The sequence below is a fragment of the Kogia breviceps genome, chromosome 13 (assembly GCF_026419965.1).
Source record: "Kogia breviceps isolate mKogBre1 chromosome 13, mKogBre1 haplotype 1, whole genome shotgun sequence".
Taxonomy (NCBI): domain Eukaryota; kingdom Metazoa; phylum Chordata; class Mammalia; order Artiodactyla; family Physeteridae; genus Kogia; species Kogia breviceps.
Genome location: NC_081322.1, coordinates 5637315 through 5653128, shown reverse-complemented (window position 1 = coordinate 5653128; position 15814 = coordinate 5637315). Strand labels below are relative to the sequence as shown.

Below are 15814 nucleotides of genomic sequence, written 5' to 3'. Positions count from 1 at the left end.
TAACAGAAAATCCACTACGTTGAAAATCTATATAAACTGCCAGGGAGAAAAAGTCTCTATGTTACAGCCAAAAGGGAGAAGTGGCTCAAAATATAAGAACTTTTCTAGATATTGTCTCTTGGGCTTGATATTACTACCAAGACATCCATGGGTTAAATCTTAATTGATCATAAATGTGCATGAATATGACAGCCCACATAGAAATTCTCCTATTTCCTCTAAACCTCATTCCCTAAGAATTTCATTTACTTCTCCATCTCTCCTAATAAATCCCTGGAGAACAGGAAATGAAATTGAGGTCTCTTTAAATCCTGAGTGCCCAGCAAAGCGTTTGGGCACAGATAGCAGGTGTACAGTAAAATTTTAATAAAAGAATATGTTAAATATCTGTTTTTCTAGCGCAAATTAACTGATGATTGTTGGAAAGAAGGTATAACTCAGCAACCTATTTTACTACTTTTAGTGGAGCTTGAAAAAGATTTTGTAGTAAAGAAGATTGAAACTAATGGTTCTGTAATGTGATTCTATGTTACTTTTACTTTTTTTTTTTTTTTTTTTTTTTTTTTTTTTGCGGTACGCGGGCCTCTCACCATTGTGGCCTCTCCCGTTGCAGGGCACAGGCTCCGGACGCACAGGCCCAGCGGCCATGGCTCACGGGCTTATCCGCTCCGCAGCACGTGGGATCCTCCCAGACCGGGGCTCGAACCCACGTCCCCTGCATCAGCAGGCAGACTCACAACCAGTGTGCCACCAGGGAAGCCCTATGTTACTTTTAATAAGTATTCTTTCTCCTTTGTGAGACTGAATAATAGTATAGTTTAAATCAACTGATCCAGGCAGAATATTGCTCTTGAGACCACAGTAATGGCCAAAGCAGGAGAATATGGAAGAAGGAGGTCAAAAGTCTAAACTGGAGGATTTGGTACTCCTACGAAGGGGAAGGTACTGTTAACTCTTCTCATTGGTCTCTCTTTGATGCCTAACAGAAAGCTCAGCCAATAGGGGCACTCAGTGTACCTGTGAGGGCTACAGCAAAGTAAGCTTGATTTGCCAGGGAAACATGAAAACAGCCCAAGAACAATCTGGAAAGTTTTAAACATAGGGCTCTGGTCTAAACTTCTTGTGTTTGCAGCAAAATGGATGGACCTAGAGATTTTCATACTAAGTGAAGTAAGTCAGACAGAGAAAGACAAATATCATATGATATGACTTATATGTGGAATCTGAAAAAAATGATACAGATAAACTTACTTACAGAACAGAAACAGACTCACAGACTTTGAAAACAAACTTATGGTTACCAAAGGGGAAAGGTGGTTGGGGGTGGGGAGGGATAAATTAGGAGTTTGGGCTTAACATGTACACCTTACTATAGATAAAACAGATATAATCAACAAGGACCTACTGTAGAGCACAGGGAACTCCACTTAATATTCTGTAATAACCTATATGGGAAAAGAATCTGAAAAAGGGTGGATATATGCATATGTAAAACTGAATCACTTTGCTGTACACCTGAAACTAACACAACATTTTAAACCCATTATACTCCAGTATAAAATAAAAATTAAATTAAAAAAATAAATAAATTACTTGTGGAAGTGACTTGCTGGGTAGGCTGTGAGCTCCTGGAAAGAAGACACAGATCTCATACATTTCTGTACCTCTCGTGTGTAGCACAGTGCTTAGTACGTGGGAGCTCCTTGAATATTTAGGGAATTAATGAGTAACTGTCCCAGATAGAATGAAGGCATAGCGTGGTATCTCCCCTTTCACAAAGCCCAGGCTATTTTTGCTACTATTAAAGTGCATGAGCAGGAAAGATGACATAGATTTTCTAGCTCATTCTCTCAAAGATCCTTTTTTAAATTTTTCTGTTCTCTTTTATTCTTTGGGACTACTACTGTGTATGACTTATTTAAAACTGGAAATTTTGAACTTAAAACAACCCAACAAAAAATCCAGTCATAAAGGTGTTTTGACCTTAAGATTGTGTCACCTAATATTTATTCCAAGGATATGTGTTGTCGTGATGTTTGTAGGATGCCACCAACCTTGAAAGTCAAGAGGGCCAACTAGAAGAGAATAAACTGAATGAAGTAGAAGGAAAAGAAACCCGGATTTTTTCACTAGTTCTTACACTTTACTTTCTGAGGCTTTATGTTTCAAAGGATGCCATCTGCCAGATAAAGTATATTTACCCCCATTTCAAAGCTCTGACTCAGAGAGGTCAAAATGATTTGATCAAAGTGACTTGGTTGAACAAGGTTGAAAGGAGATTGAACCAACTTCCAGCATCTCCTTACTGTGCCTCAATGTCCAAATTCAAAAATAAAAATAACAAGTACTTCACCCAGTACTCGTGGAAACAAAAGACAATCCAGAGCCAGGATTCTGGTCACAAGCTCACTATCCCGGTCAAAACTTTGTCTCTCTCTTTCAAAAAACAGATGGTATTGGCCAGTCATACAGGTTTAGTCCAAGAAATTGGTTGTTCTCACTGTTTGGAGGTAGTGACCCCTGACAGAACTGAGGTCACTCTTGTATGATTGCTCACAGCTTGGATAAGACAGCCCAACAGGTTTGAAAATCCAGAAGAATGAGTACCTTCTGTGGCGAAGTGACAAATCCATCAGAGTGAGTTCTTTTTTCCCTCAGTACGTTACCCTGGGCAACATCTGAACAGTGGAAACATGGGCCCCTTGGGGAGCCAGGAAGCCAAAATGAGTGTTTAGGGTTGGTGCTTAAGGCTTGTTTCTGAAGAGAGTCAAGAGAGAAGGTGAACGCCTGCAGGTATTGCCTTGTAAATTTTCCTTACAGGTTAAATTTATTGATAACGTTGGGGTCAGCGGCACTGAAAGCAATCCTGTGTGTTCTATTTGTAACATCGCAGAGGTGGCATTTGGAAAGAAATGAGTATTTCCAAACAAAATTAAGGTGTTTGGTGGTATGTAGAGAGATATATAGATATAGATATAGAGGATGTAGATATAGATATAGATATATAGGTATATAGATGTACAGGTATTAGATACATAGACATATATAAATAGGTACAAATAGGTAGATCAAGTCCCTAATCTTGTAATCATTTTAGTTTTTCTCCTGGACAATTATGTTTTAGTGCTTCCATTAGAACTGCTTTTTGTTCTCTGTGTTTATCAAAATGTATTTTTCTTATTTTCTAACTTTAAAAACCTATTTATCAAAGAATTCCTTCACATCATTTTTTTAAACAAGTACTGCTAAAAGGAACAAAAACCACCACCACTTCTTTCCTATCACTCTCCTCTCATGGGTCCAACTTTAATCCGATTCCCATGAAGTTTCTACTTTCACATCGTTCAGCTGTTTGTTCAGACACCCCTGCAGCCATCAAAGGTTCTAATCACGCCAGGCAATGGTGCTAATATGCAGCACAGGCAATACCTGGCCTCCACTTTGCACATAAGCTCGTCCAACTAGACACTCAGGCTGCTCTGAGCGTTCTGAGCCTCATTATATTTTGACAGAGACTTCAAGTGGGAAAAGCACCTTGACTTTCTCTTGTGTTGCATGGGCTGGGATAGAGGTAAGAGTCAACCTGGTAAGACTGATTCTCTCCTGTGTGACCTGGAGAGCACCCGCAGAGCACCAGAAGAACCAGCTGCAGCCAAGGGGTCAAATCAGCCTGCCCTGATCTGGTGCTGCGATGCTGACGTGCGAACCAGGACTGGGAATCACTGGCCCACAAAACCTACAGTTTGGGACTCAGCCTTCTGACCATGCCAGGGTTGGAGCTTGTTCACTCCAACCAAGAAAGGCGAACAGGTAAAACAGGAAGAGAAGCCAAGATTCTGCCGTCATCCTGCTGTTGGGTCCCAAGCCATGATCACACCAGGGGAGGGGTGATGTTTCCCCAGCCATGTAGCATACAAGTTCTGTGGCCCACGCCAGACACCATCTCCCAGAGTCTGACACCCAGCACTGCTAGATTTCTCTGTGCTGCCCCATGGTGTACCAGACAAGGGAGACCCTCACACGCAGCTGTGTTGCTCTTATTTACAGAAGTTTACCCCAAAAGTTGACTCAGATGGTCTGGGTGTGTGCTGTCATTTTCCTCAACTCTAACTGCTCACCATATGCCTCAAAGCGGAGTACCCTAGTGCTCTAATTAGCTTTTTAGAACTTTCACTCTCCCTACATTGCAGTCCTTTTTAAACCCTAAAACTTCAGAATGAGGACAATCTGAGTGAAAGCCATTGTGCTTTATACAAAATCTCCCTACTCCCCTAACTGCCTTTAAGCCTAATTAACTCTCTGCCTTTACTCTCTGCCCTAGCGTGATGTTGACATCTATGATGATGGTGACAAGTCTGGTTAGATGCCCTCATCCTTTGCCTTTAATAACAGTGCAGACTTAAAGTGATTTTTCACAACTGTCTCATGCGTCTCCGGAATTTAAAACGTAAAGGAAGATCTTGTGAGTTTTCTTGGTGACCTTCATTAAGGGAAAGTATATCGTAGCCAAATATCTTTGGTCTTCCAGGCTGCTTATGTAGACAGTAAGGAAATGAAGCACCAATAACAGAGATTTTTGACTGTCAATGTCTCCGTTGGTTCCCTAACAAAGGAGAGTGGAAAATATTATAGTTCCAAATACACTGAAATAAAGTAAAGCCAAAGAATCCACAAGCAAGATACTATGGTGTAGTAGGACCAACAGTACTAAGTATGAAAAGACTCAGATTCAAACTTTCAGTCTAGTAGAGCAATGCTGAGCCATGTTCATCAAAACCCACTGAGCACTGGAGTGGAAAGGCCAGATGGCACAAATAATGTGTTATTAATAACAATTAGTTATTAGCAGTTGTTGTTGTTTGACTTGGTAATGTGTTATTGGTCATAACAAAAATATTAAAGTTTTAGATGATATATTTCATGTAAATTAGAGTTGCTTCAAGTTTACTGTCTCATCACTATAACTCACCTGCATGCTGACATGTGTTGCACCAACTAGGATGAATTCTACTACCCCACCCCTACCTTTATTCATGCCTGCAGGATAGATTTGTATCACTCTAAATTAATCATGATCAGCAGCCTCAAACAGGCACTCACACTTCCAGAAATTTCTATTGTTTCTCTGGTCAACCCCCTTTCCCTTTCCTAATAACCAACTGTAATGAACCTTTATGAATCTACCACTGATTAGGTAAGAGGAGATGAAGTCTTCAGGATCAGAATTTTTTTTTTTTCTGATGAGCCAAGGCTTTCTAAGGCTAGAATACCTGGATTAAGGGAAAAGAATAAAATAAGCAAATAAATTAACTATATATATGCTCCACTGATATTCTTCTCACTCTACTCCTGCTCCAAGGTCTAGTATAGAGACAGCAAAGAAAGCATCAATAAGCAAAAGATATAATTACTTAAATGGCTTTGAGCATTGCTCCACGACTGTCTGTAACTGAGCTTGCCTCTCTCATAACCATGTGGGAAAAGGATTGGGCAAGGTGCCATCTATTTAAATGCAGGGGGGACCCCAAGGCGGTGCATTCTGATCCATGTTTCCTTTGAGTTCATTTCTGGAGGTGTGCTCAGGATGGGCAATAAATTCACCTTGGAGTATTTAAAGTCACGCATCGTGGGCTTCCCTGGTGGCACAGTGGTTGAGAGTCCGCCTGCCGATGCAGGGGATACGGGTTCGTGACCCGGTCCGGGAGGATCCCACATGCCGCGGAGCGGCTGGGCCCGTGAGCCATGGCCGCTGAGCCTGCGCATCCAGAGCCTGTGCTCCGCAACGGGAGAGGCCACAACGGTGAGAGGCCCACGTACCACAAAAAATAAATAAATAAATAAATAAAGTCACGCATTGTGCTTTTAAACGGTGGTGAGTGAAAATATACACCCCTGAGTGAGATAATGGGTGGTACCACTTAAATATTCTCTGACCCCCAAAATTCTAAATATAGGAAAAGGATAAGGAGAAAAGGGAGAGATGGAGGAGGAGAACTAGGAGCAGACAGAAGAGGAATAGCAGCAGCAGGAGGACTATAAATAGAAAGAACTGGGCAATGCTTTATTAATGAGGACAATAAGTAGTTTTAAGTGGCCAATGCTTTATTAATGAGGACAATAAGTAGTTTTAAGTGGCCAATGCTTTATTAATGAGGACAATAAGTAGTTTTAAGTGGTCAATGCTTTATTAATGAGGACAATAAGTAGTTTTAAGTGGATGAAGGAGAAAATGTAAAGCTTTAGTCAAAAAAAAAAAAGCAACAGCCAAAAGCAGCAGTGTGTTGGAGCCAGTGTGTATCAGCTCTCAGGGCCAATTGTGTGCATCTCATCCTAAGATCTACTGTGATGTCACTTTGTTGGGTTGAAATTGGCCATGGTGGAGTATTTACACCATGAAAACTGGCAAATGCTACAGATCAGGGCTCCCCCACCTCCCTCAGAGAGCCAGTAATTAAACATTTATCCAAACACCACTGGCCAGAAACCACAGAGTGGGAGGACTCCCAGAAACAAGAATACTGGGAGCAGTGGGAACATACACACCATCCACTGACTGAGGCTGTTTTTGTAGCAGAGAAGCAAGTGGAACCAGGTGGCAGCAGCACCCAGAAGCTGTAAAGGCCACTGATGGTGCCTGGGGTATTCAAGTGCATATTTAAACCAAAGCAATAATGATGTTCACATACAGGGGTTAGGATTTCATTGAAAATTTGGTGAAATAGCTCTACTAAATTGATGCAGAATCTGGGCTTGCTGGAATGTTACCTGGGAGGACCCTGAGGCTCTGTGCAGCTCTTGGTGATGTGTCTGGCCTCTCTGCATTTAAGAAGCCCCAGCAAACAGCCGCAACAGGTGACGTTGTGGCCTGAAGTCCTGTATCATTTGGAGGTGGACAGAGGTGATGATGCTCTGTATTAGCAAATCCCAAATACAGACAATTCTTGCTCCAGAATGGGAAGTAATAAAGACCATTATAGTAGCCTCAGTTTATCTCTTGAGATTATTAACAACAGCTAACATATGAAATCCTGTATAAATAAATCACAATTCTTACTTTGCCTAGAGGTCCATTTCATATTCATTTTGTTCACTTACAGAAATATTTTTCATAAAATAATTTTGTGACTTACTCCCTAATCATCTTTTTTTATCACACCGCTACTTGGTTAATTTATTAAACATTATCAGAAGTAAATTTATAGAGATAATTTCCTTTGCATAAATAACCATGAGGAAACTATAAACTTAAAATGATGCTGAAGCTTTATTTTCACTGCAATTAGAGAATCAACCTGCTTTTAACCACTACAAGTACTTGGTTTCCCCTATCTCTTTTTATTTTCTCTGATTCATGGTTCAAGAGCAAACTTTATGTGTCCTTGATGAAACACCTTCAAAAGAGGTTAACCATGGCATGTATGAGACACGTTTAATGCTTCCTGACATCTACCTGCTATTATTGGGAAATTCCTGTATTTTTATACATAACATATATATCTACAATATTTTTCACCACAAATCAAGGAAAACTAACAAATTCTTTAGGCAATACCATAATTTATGTGATGGAGTCAAACATATACACACAGATAATCTGCATTCTTAACTGGGTTTAAAGTCCCCATTGTGGAATATAAATTTTCTGTTACACTCAATGATTCTAGAATTTTAGCTATGTAGGGCATGAAAACCCAAACCCCTTATCTTAAAGATAAAGACACCGAATTTCAGAGAAAATGAGAACCACAGAAATACAAGTCACAGAAATAATGAGTCATCAGTTCCTGCTCTTCAGAAAACATGTGCATTAAATTTGAGAAAGCACAAATTCATAACAGGTAATACAATATACTCATTGCATACTTACAAACAAAATTAAACCCCAGACACAAACCTATAATTAAACATAGAGAATCATTTTCATTTGCTTCTCTACTGAGATAGTTTTGAATGGAGAATTTTCTAATAAATTCAGAAAAATACTACATTAGGAAATGCTTTGCAGGGTGTAGGGACATGACTAAAAATAACCCCGCATATTTTACAAAAGAATGGCACTTCATGAATTGTGAATAGTTAACAAAGTTATGTACGATACTAAGTGAGAAAATAGAAATGCGTAAAGAAAAACAAGAGTATGAAAGACACACTGTCCCTAGCAAGAACAAAAGAAAACTACAAGACATCGTGAAATGAAAGCAGGGAAATGGTTAAACGTGGGCTGTCTTAAAATAATTGATAGGAAGGATGTTTCCTTCTTCTTAATGTCAGAAGGAAGCCATTTATAAATTAAGGTTTAAAGGATGAGTGGGAGTTAGGGAGAGGAGAGAGAAAAGAAAGACAAAGGGGTAAAGGTTAAAGAAAATATTTGAGGAACCACGAGAAATTCAGAAATGTGCAAGAGCCACGATTGTGGAGGATGAGACTAGACTTAACCAAAGACCAAATCTTAAAAGTCCTTGTAAGTTTTTAATCTGTATCCTTTGTTCTACATATAGTTCTTTAATTCTTTCTGAATTTATTTCAATATGTGATGTAAGGAATAGTGTTAACCTAATATTTTACTCATGAATAATAGTTATCTCAACAACATGTGTTGAATGCGTTATACATGGATTTGAAAGAACACTATTATTATAAATTTCCTTGTATCTCTCTTTAAGAAATTATTCCCTTTTGTTAATTTGACTATTGGTGTGCAAATATTGTATTTATTACTTTAAACGTATTTTATATTTTGATGAGAGCAGATCAGTACCCATTCTCTTCCTGCCAAAAAAAAAAAAAGTGCTGTTTATGAGCATTTTCTTCTACTCATGAACTTAAGAATAGGACAGTTCCATGAAAATAATATTTGGGGGGTCTTATTTATATGAGTGCATTAATTAGCTAACAATTCTGTTTTGTTCATCTAAGAAAATTGTGGATTCAGTGTTTATTTATTCCTGTTTTACTTTACATGCTTCAATATAATTTTATTGTTTTCTCTAGATATGCTTTGCACATGTAACATTAGCTTTCTTCATACATGTTTTGTGGCTATTGTGAATGGATTCCTTTTACCACAATATTTTTTGATTGGTTATTTTTGATGCATAGAAAATATTAGTTTAAGTAGCTTTTTAAAGTATGATATATTACAGAAGGTACACAAATTATAAATGTTCAGCTTTATGAGTTTTCTAAGTGAACATACCTACATACCACCTGATCAAGAAATAGAATTATCTGAAGTCTCCTTCATAACCATTCCCAATCATTATTCTTGCCATTCTCCTCTGTGTGAACTACCACCCAGACTTTTACCTCCATTGATTAGTTTTGCTTATTTTTTCAATTTATATAAATGGAATCATAAAATCTGTCTAAAAAAAATATCTGGCTATTTTTGTGCAACATTATGCTTGCAGGATTCATCCATGCTGCTACATACAGCAACATTTTGTTCCTTTACTGCTAATAGGCATTTAAGTTTTTATCAGTTTTTAGCTATAGTGAATAAATAATACATGCTTTTGGTGCACATACATGCATTTATATTGCCTTTATATCTAGAAGTGGAGTTTATGTCATTATCAATGTGTATATAACCAAAGTTTTCCAAACTTCATCCATTTTCTCAGCCATCAGTAATGTATAAGAGTTCTGATTGTTTCACATTCTCAGCAACCCTTAGTATTATTTTTTCTTAAGCCATCCTGGCAAGAAAGCAGTTGTACCTCACCATGGAATTAATTTACATTCCCCTGATGGTTAATAGATCCAAGTGTATTTTCACGTGTTTATTGGCCATTTAGAAATCTTCACTGTGAAATTCTTATTCAAGTGTTTTGTTTATTTTTCATCTTATTGATTCATAGAATTTACTTCTATATTGTAGATATATGCCCTTCATCAGATAAATGTACTGTCAATATCTTTTATTCAAAGGCTTGCATTATTGCATATTACAGGGCCTCTCATATAATATTCCATTCAAATGGTGATAAAAGTCATCATTCTCTTGTTTCTGATCTCAGGAAGAAATATTTCAATATATCATCTTTTAACATGGTGTATCCTGAAGATTTCTGTAGATATCTTTTGTAAGAATGAGGAAGGTCTCTTCTGTTCTTAATCTACAATGAGTTTCTATCATAAATAGGTATTTAAATTTAGTAAATGATTTTATTTAAAAATCTAAGCATTTTCTTTTTCTTTTTTTATTTGTTAATATCATGAATGGCATTGATTAACATTTGATAGGTAAATCCATAGAAACATAAAGCAGATTCGGGCTTGCCAGAGGGTAGAGGGAGGTGAGAATAGGGAACAACAGCTTAATGGGTACAGGGTTGCCTTTTAGGGGCATGAAAATGTTTTGGAACTAGATAAAGGAGGTGGTTGCACAACATCGTGAATACCCTACAGCTGAATTGTTCACTTTAAAGTGGTAGAAGTTCACTTTCTATTTTAGTCATATTGATTCTTATCGTAATTATTCTCTCCCTTTTACATTCTTTGGATTTAATTAGCTGTTATAGTTCTAGCCTATACAGATGGATTGTTAATCTTTGACTAATACACTTTTTCTCTAACATATGAGTTGAAGGCTATAAATTTCTTTCTTACCAATCATTTGGCTTCATCCCCCAAGTTTTGCTATACTACATTGCATTTTCATTTATTTCAAAATATTGTTTTAAATTTTCATTCTGATTTCTCCTTTGACTCATAGATTACAAAACAAATTTATTGTATTGTGATTAGAGAATTTCTTTTTGAGAAAACTGATTGAGATTTTTCTTTGTGACCTAATGTATGATCACATTTGGTGACTATATCAAGGGCTTTAAAAATAATGTATATGCTCCATGTACTAGAAACAAAAGTCTACAGATATTTACCATTTAGATCTTTAATTGTGCCAATTGTTTTTAAGAAAAGTATTCTGAAAATTTAGACTTATCAACATTTTCTGTATTTCTTAAAGCTTCTAGTATGTATTTCCAACTTATGTCTCATCAAGATATTTCTTCTCTGATTTGGGGGCTACTTTTGGAAGTCAGTCTGATAACAATGGCCCAAGAGTGATTTTTTTCTGGGGAACAAGTGAAGTCAAATTTACCTTGTAACATTTATACTCAACAAAATAAAACATCAAATCTAGATTCTTTGTGGGCTCTACTATGGTGCTCTGGCCAAATATTGAAGTCATTAAAAGTATTTTCCCCAGAAGCTTTTCAAAACAGGATTAATAAGTTCATTTACATCATTTTTTAGTTAGATTCCACATATGAGTGATATAATATGATACTGTCTTTCTCTGTGTGAATTAATTTGCTGTACACCTGAAACTAACACAACACTGTAAATCACCTATACTCCAATAAAATAAAATTTTTAAAAACACAGGATTAAAATATCCTCAAGAATTGGATAGTCATGCCACTTTCAGCTTTCCAAGGGAAGCAGGTTATCTTTCAAAAACTTTGTCAAGATTTGGCATCAAGGACATGTGCTCTATAATTATTACTCAGGATATATAGTCCTGCTTTAAGCAGTACAGGTTGGGGGAAAGCCCATCAAAATAAATCTAGCTTTGCCTAGGTGTGTGCCATGATCTTGGTAAGAACTCTCTGATACTCTTGTTCTTAAAAAGATTACATAGGTGATGACACATTAATCCCCTAAAGTTTGAGGTGTCCAAGGTTGGTTCCTGGGATTGGAGATGCTATGAATTTGACCTCTGGCCATGATATTCTCATACCCCATCATGCCACACCAGTTGTGGGAAAAGACTGGGAAGCACTGGTCTAGATAACTACTAAATGGCTGAAATCAACTCAATCTACATAATGTTAATGGTGGGAATTTTGTCCATTTCTAAAGTAAATCAGGAAAAGGGGGTTGATGTCGATTGTCCAATTTCCCACTGCTTAATCAGAAAGAGAGAGCTTAAGTATACAAAAATGTCAGTGATTCTATACTTTATTATTTCAGCTTTCAGAAAATAATCTCTTCACTTCTCAGTGGCAAAAATCATCACTGATCTGGACTCAGAGGCACATTATCCTCAGGTGGTGATATTGTCTTATAGTAAAACAATACACGTATTACTAAGAAAACTAGATTTATTTTATCTGCCACTTTTCAAATTAAAACCATAAACACATTAACAGTGACTCAAGTGAAATTATTTTTGTAAGCAAACATTACTTTTTAAATGGTTTAATACAATCTGCCCCTTTCTTACTAATACCTAACTTTTTAATTATCAGTTTTTAAAAAATATAGTCTTACACACATACCCCCATTAGCATATTCCTTTATTACTTAATCTACATGTTGTAAATTGAATTGAAAATTTATTCCCATTAGTTTGCCTTTTATCTTCTGTTTTGCTCAACATTAAAAGCCTCCATTACATTTTGCTGTCTGCCAAGGCTGGGTAAGGGAGCAAATGACACTGCTCCCCAGAACACAGTAGGAACTCAATAAATGGGTTAACTTACTTAGTGACTTTAGTTTCTTTATTCTTGCACTCCTTAACAGACCTGAAGACTCATTTCTTTTCTCTTCAGCACAGAAAGGTAATAAACAAAGAAAAACAAAAGCAAAAAACCAAAACAAAACAGAGAATTGGCACTAAATAGATAATTCCCTTCTAGTTCACCATCCTCCTTAGGATACATTTTTTTCCCAACAAGAAAAAGATTTCTTTTTCAGTTAGTTCTTTGTTGCCCCATCCTTCTTATCAAGAAACAACCCCTGGTCTAATTTTATACAACAAGAAGATTGCTTGTCTAACAACTTGCCATTACTAACAATGGATTCAAACGAAAACTGCCTGAATGCGTCTCTAACAACATAGTTGAATATTTTTGAACTGTAAATTGGTGTAGGGTTTTCAATGACTTCACCACAAACTTCAGCACTGAGACATCTTCTCAGTCAAGCCAGGCCATGTCTGGGCTGAGAGAAGTTGGAACATGGAATTATGGAAGAGTGAAAGGACTAGGATGTAATGCAGTGGATGTCCATTCTAAGGTAAATTACAAAACATTAAGTGGGTCTCGAGCAATCTCAAGTGTTAAGAATTTTGAGCATAATTCAAAAATTAAAGCAAATACTTTGGACAAGAGTACCAAGGACAACACAATCTGTAATTAACAGGTTCAAATATGAAATGATAATTAACCATGATGAACCACTTAGCCTTTTAAGATAATAACAAATTATTATTATGTGCCTAAGCTGACCTCTTGTTTTCCTCAATATACTACCAAATGGAAGCATGTAGATCTCATTGGACCACTAGTTCCTAATACAACATTCCAGGAAAAGAACAGTGTAGTCATTCGTTAATCTAATTAAGCATCCTTAGAGCCTAAAAGAAAAGAAATGGCATCACCTAAATTAAGAACCAACATCTGCAGTGATATTAAGGTGAGAGAAAGGATGAAGAGACCATCTTCTAAAGGTATGAGGGAGAACACCCAGGTATAGCTACCCCTGCACCTGCTGGTAAAGCTGATGGAGGGAGGGATGATATAAATTCCTTCTTCCTTTGTACTTCAGCTAAACTACAAAAAAAAAAAGAAAAGAAAAGGAGAGTACCCAGCAAACCAAAGAGCCAGGACATCACATGATGAAGGACGTCTGATCACACAAGCACCACAGGGTCATTAATTCCCAATGTGAGACCTAGACTGAGCCCTCTCACTGCCCTTGGGGCCCTACTGCTTTATTACTTAATCTACATGCTTGGTCAGTGCTTGGTGTCAGGGAGAGGAAGGGCTACATTGGCTGCGGCTCTCCACGTGCACATGCATCTGAGAAGCGTGGCTCTCCTAACAGGACAGGAGTCAGACAGGATGTGAGTTTTTTTAAATCCCCATAGTGTAGAAGCAGCACAGCCTGTAAATCAAAAGCCTGAACTAGAGGAACGCTTAAGGACTGTTTTCAGTCTTTCTGCTTTTTTCTGCCAAGGAAACATGGAAAAAGTAAAAAAAATTCTCATTTAAAAAAAGAAAAGAAAGTGTTTGAAATGTAGAAGAAAAGAGGAAAACATCCTAAGCAAACTGGGATACTTTTTGCCTGTTAAAAACTGTGAGGTCAATTGTGATATGAGGTATGGATGGAATTGTGTCAGGATCTTTTAAAAGAAGTGCCTTAAAGGGACGTAGGCCAGTTTAAATAAAATGAGGAAGGTGAGATTAATGATGACTCAAGTAAGGAGAGAAAAAGTATAATTTTTTTTTTTTTTTTTGGTACGTGGGCTTCTCACTGCTGTGGCCTCTCCCGTTGCGGAGCACAGGCTCCGGACGCGCAGGCTCAGCGGCCATGGCTCACGGGTCCAGCCGCTCCGCGGCATGTGGGATCCTCCCGGACCGGGGCGTGAACCCGTGTCTCCTGCATCGGCAGGCGGACTCCCAACCACTGCGCCACCGGGGAAGCCCAGTATAAAATTCTAATAAGAAAAACAACTGTAATGATTTTAAGGCAATGGAGAACATGGAGAGAAAAAAATAAAACAATTAAAACACAGATTAAAAGCATGCAGGCTTTATCATTAAAAACGTCCAGATAGCACACATCTCACTGTGTTGAGTGAATTCGTTGCAAAATGACCTTAATCATGTGCTGCTGAAAAGAGAATGAGTAGTTTTTAAAGTTAAAAATGTGACAAATTATGCAAATATAAATAAAGCCAGGTAGCAAATATAGAGAAAAATACTTATGTAAATATGTTTTAAATATTAAGAAACATATTTTTCAAGGTAACATAAAGGGCTCAAATGCAGCCATATTTACAGAAGAAGGTGTTAGAAATGGCTCTCAACAGAAGTAGCCATTATGGAGCATTTTAATCTGGGGGTAAATTTTCTCAGGCCTCCCATTTTCCCCTCTTCTTTTCTAGTCTACTTTTTCTCCTTCAAAGAACTCTTGGAAAGTACTTGAGAACATTAGAATCAGGTAAACAGAGGGGAGCCATAGATATTGATAAAATCTTTGGGAAAACACTCAGAAAAGTGTGTTTTGTATAATCAAACAAACAAGTATTGGAGTCTTAGATTACTGGGATTCTGGTCCTAAAGTCATCATTACTGGCTGTGTAATTTTGGACAAACCTATTCACTTCTCTGAGTTTCAAGTTTTCATGTTGTATTGTTTTCCTATCTATAAAATGGGGGAAACTAGGCAGGATACAAATTATGTCATTTGTTCTATGTTATTATGCATAGTAATATAATGTTTTATCAGACTTGTCACACAAACCTGTGATGAAATATTGAGTGAGGTGTTGTAAAGCATTTGCTAAATCTTTGTATGTAAAACAAAAAAAAAAAAACTGGAAAATTAAGCTGAAGGATCACATTTACTCAACGCCGTACTTCTAAAATGTTGAAATAAGTGCTAAAATGAATTCACTGTAGGAATGGCCACAGAATTTGTGAAGTCTTTATGAATATTTTTCATCTCTAGCTTTTAGGATACCATGTTCGATTGAAAGAGGATTTTAAGTATTAAAATCTTATCTATCCAGAGGAATAAGTAATTTGAAAAGAAGAAGAGAAAGATTCTAAAATAGCTATGGACCAAGCAATTAAAATGGAGATTTATTATTTTTATTGGTCACTATATAACTCTTAATATGTACAATTTTTTCAGACTTTACCCTACATAATAAGAACTGGAAAATTAGAAATTGTGAACAAGTATTTCTGCATAAAAGAGCATGTTCAAGGCTTAAGCAGATATCTGCATAGGAGTAATTATTGAAGTCATGAGGTTGGTGAGATTTCAAAAAAAGAGACAGAGAAACAAAGAG

At 37.2% G+C, this 15814-nt stretch overlaps 1 long non-coding RNA gene across 2 annotated transcripts in view; it reads right to left on the bottom strand.

The window, feature by feature from the left end:
* Window positions 1–15814, bottom strand: part of LOC136792417 (uncharacterized) — a 342612-nt gene that overhangs the window by 259125 nt on the left and 67673 nt on the right. The gene's annotated exons all lie outside the window — the stretch shown is intronic.